Source organism: Nannospalax galili, unplaced genomic scaffold (genome assembly GCF_000622305.1).
Source record: "Nannospalax galili isolate Female #2095 unplaced genomic scaffold, S.galili_v1.0 scaffold430, whole genome shotgun sequence".
NCBI lineage: Eukaryota > Metazoa > Chordata > Mammalia > Rodentia > Spalacidae > Nannospalax > Nannospalax galili.
The window spans coordinates 202608-206833 of record NW_008328607.1 but is presented as its reverse complement, the minus strand read 5'-3'; positions in this window follow the sequence as shown (position 1 = coordinate 206833).

Sequence of the window (4226 nt, the reverse complement as noted above, 5' to 3'; positions counted from 1 at the left end):
TCCTTGGAACTGGAGTTATAGACAGTTGTTATCTGCCATGTGGGTGCTGGGATTTGAACCTGGGTCTTCTGCAAGAACAGCCACTGTTCTTAACTGCTGAACCATCTCTCCAGTCCCCAAATTGTTGTATTTTAATATTTGTCCAGAATTCACTGATGTTATTATAGGGAGAACTGATTTGACGAAAGCTACTCTTTTGTTTCATAAAAAGTAAGAAAATTGTGCCTTTACATTTATTTTAATTCTAAATATAACTTTCATGAAAAACATATTTAAGAATCAAAGACTCGTTGCATTTAAGTAAAATAATCATCTGAAGCTCATGCTCCCACGACTTGGCAGCCATGTTCTAAATGGATGACCATGATATATTCCTGTTAGAAATCAAGTAACAGAAACAAACTAGGAGATCAGTTTACCAGCAAGGTGTTGGTTGAGATGGAGGGAAAGGTCCTAAACAGAACAAAATGCAATGTCAATGTGGGTGTTTGTAGAGAAAGAGAGCCATTGAGAGATCTTTTATTTTTAGAAATAGTCTTTGTCAGGCCAGCATGGTAGCAAAGGCCTTTAATCCCAGCACCTGGGAGGCAGAGGCAGGTGGATCTCTGTGAGTTCAAGGCCAGCCTGGTCCACATAGTGAGTTCCAGGACAGCTAGGGCTACAGGGAGACCCTGTCTCAAAAAGCTGAGAGAGAGAGAGAGAGAGAGAGAGAGAGAGAGAGAGAGAGAGAAATAATCTGTCGTTCTTAAAATATGATCAGTAATCAGGAAGCACTATGATCTCTGTGGGTAAGACAGGAGGCTGTCTGTGAGTCCAGTCATGTCAGTCATGTCAGTCAGAGTATAGAACTGAGGAGCCCCTTTCCTCAGGTATTAAAAATTTAGTCAGTCATCATCTGCAGTGAACAGCAGGAGAGGTGTATTCCTTACTTTTCTCATAGCTGTGATAAAATACCCCAAGGAGTCAATGAAGAAAGGATTTGTTTTGCTCCGCTGTTTGCTAATTCATTCCATTCTTGCAAGGGAGATGTAGTGGCACAGCGACAGCAGCCTGTGGTTGTGGCAGAAGATGTCCGAGACGGTTTGCTTTCTTCTTGGTGGTTTAGGAAATAGGGAGATTTGAACTAGAAGGGGGGTAGAGCCGCAAGCCTCAAAGCCCACCATCCAGTGACCCACTCCCTCCAGCCAAGCTATGTTTCCCAAATTCCAAAGTATCCCACAGCAGCACCACCAGTTGGAAACCAAGTGTGTGAACACATGAGCCTGCAGGGAACATATTACATCCCAACGTTACAGGGGCACTCATGGAAAGGGCCATTCTGTGCCCCATCTCTGGTAAGGGCAGTTGTGTGAAATTAGATGAAGGAAGAAGGTAAGCCCCACCATCTCCGGGGTCTTGAGTTGTTAGTTTATAGCAAACCACCAAGTTATTCTTCCATAATAAACCGCTAACGCACTGGTGAACAATGCTACAATTCACAAAGCAGGTGGTACCAGAGTGTAGGGAAGAATTCTAGATTCAGAGGACAGGAAGGGAGGGAATTCTGGGTGACAATGACTGGCGTTCCATCACCTCTTAGCTGTGTGTTCCTAGTTACAGGGTGATGGTTTTGCTTCTTTGTTTGTAAAGTGAGAATAATAAGACCTACCTTGCCATGCTTTGCACAAATTAGAGATTTTCTAGCAAAATGGCAGGCGTGAACAGATTATAAACAGAAAACTGATTTGTTTGTTACTTCTTTCTCTAAATCTCCAGGATAATAAAGTATGTCTAGTTACTTGTTATATAATAACTCATATGGAAAACATTTTGTCTCATTCCTTCTGAATGAACTTTTGATTTTTATATTAGAAGAGTCAAGAGTGAGATAATGATTTCATTAAATGAATTTATAACACTAATACTGAGAGCTCTTAGTAACTTTTCATGGGGAAATGAAACAATTAAAAACTAAAGCTGAGAAAGAATCAAATCAAATTGAAGGTAGTCTTTGTAATTATGATTTGTATTCCATTAACCATTTGAACATTGAGACATCAATGTAGACTTAGTTCTTAGTCATCAGTGATTAGAAACACAAAAATTCATTTGTAGCACAGTGACTTTGACCCTGATCAATAGGCTATTTATTGTACCACACCTTTATTTTATTTATTAATTATTTTTATTTTATGTGTATGCATGCATTGCCTGCATGTAGGTAAGTACATTCATGTCGAGCAATGCCCAGGGAGGACAGAAGAGGCTGTTGGATCCCCTGGACCTGGAGTTATGGACAGTTGTTAGCTGCCATGTGGGTGATGGGATTCAAACCCGGGTCTTCTGCAAGAACAGCCAGTGTTCTTAACCACTGAGCCATCTCTCCAGCCCCTGTACTGCACCTTTAATACTATTCAGAATAAGAACCTCATTGTATAATCCCACCACCATGGAAAGGTATCCACTCCTGATGGCCTCAACTTGCTTCTCACAATGTGTAGAATATAGTACCCATGTTTATGATCACTCTGTCTCCCACTCTACTCCATCCCTTCCTCTTCCACCATGAAACCTGAAAAAGCATCACACTCTTACTACCCATCTTTTTACAGTGAAATTTGAGATCATTGTGATTATGTCCCTATCTTCTCTCCACTCGTTCTCCCACAAGCATGCTCCAATTAGCTGTCATGTTCCCCGCTCCTCTTCTTAAATTGTCCTCATCAAGGGCACCATATCCAGTTCTGGACTCTATATCCTCATTTTGCTGATCAGCGTCATATATATATATCTGAAAAGAAGACTGTCAACTTCATTAAGTTTAGCATCTTAAGCTGGTTAGATTGCCCAGGACAGGCAAGTGGACATTGAGCCTAAGCAAGAGTGCACTGATGAAAGATGAAAGGAGGATAAAGGGTAATGTGAGTGCAGGGACAGAGGCAATGCGATGACTGAGGTGAGATGCCCTGTGCTGCTGGCTTGAGGGATGTACAAGTCAAGGACGCAAGACATGAAAGGCTAAGAGTTGGAAAAAGCAGGCAAAGGTATTCTTCTATAGAACCTTCTAAGAGAGTATGATTTCAACCACTGAGGTCATTAGGCTCCCAGAGCAACACAATAGAAATATCAGTCAGAAGGAAGTTATGACCTAGTTGGTTTTTTGCCTGTGCCTACTTAGAATTGGAGGTTGAGGGGACTGGAGAGCTAGATGGCTCAGCAGTTAGGAGCACTGGCTACTCTTGCAGAAGACTCAGATTCAAATCCCAACACCCACATGGAGGTTAACAGCAGTCTGTAGCCTCAGTTCCAGGGGATCTGATGCCCTCTTCTGTCTTCAATGGGCACTGCACAACATGGGTGCACTTACATACATGCAGACAATACATAGTCATACATATAAAATAAAAATAAAAAAATTTTAAAAATTGGAGGTTGTTTCTGGCAGATCAACTGCACAATATAGCCCTTTGACATTACAGAGAACAATATATTTAAAGACTACTTGAGGAAGGAATATGAGTTCTGTTTTCTGAAAGCCTGCCATTGATACTGTCTGGTAACTTCATAAATTGCCAGAATGAATATCAAAAGCTTGAAACAAATCCTGGAGAAAATAGAAGCTTATAAAAGAAAAGAAAAGAAAAGAAAAGACCTTGCATCAGCAATGTTGTTGACAGTTACTAACTGGAAAAACAGACAAAGCGACTTTCTTTATGGATGACCTCAACTGTCCCCTTCTAAACATAGTCCACCCTCACCACCATGCCTAAAATGGCCCTGCTTCAGCCTCCTCAGCCACTGCGCTATGATGACTCATCTTCATCTGAGGCCTTTACCACCCAGCATTATTTCCCTCTTTACAAGTGTATTTATTATGTTCCTCTGCTAGAATAAAACTCCAGGAGGGCAGGGTTTGTCTCATTCATTATTGAACCCTAAGTGCCCCAAACAGGGAATAGCACATAATAAAAAGTAAATCAATGTCCTAGAATATTGGCTAGAGGATAAGATTGAGTTTGGTGATTAACTTTGGAGTCTTTTAAGTTTTTCTTAATAGATTGCATTTCTTCCAGTCGTTTTAGGTTTCCAGAGCAATGAATAGAAAGTACAGAAAGTCCCCATGTACTCCCTCTCTTAAAATCATCCATCACTAGCATCATTACCATATTACGGGGTATATTTCTTACTCACTGTTGATAATGTTTACTAACTAGTGTCCACGGTTGACATTAAGATTCATTCTTTGT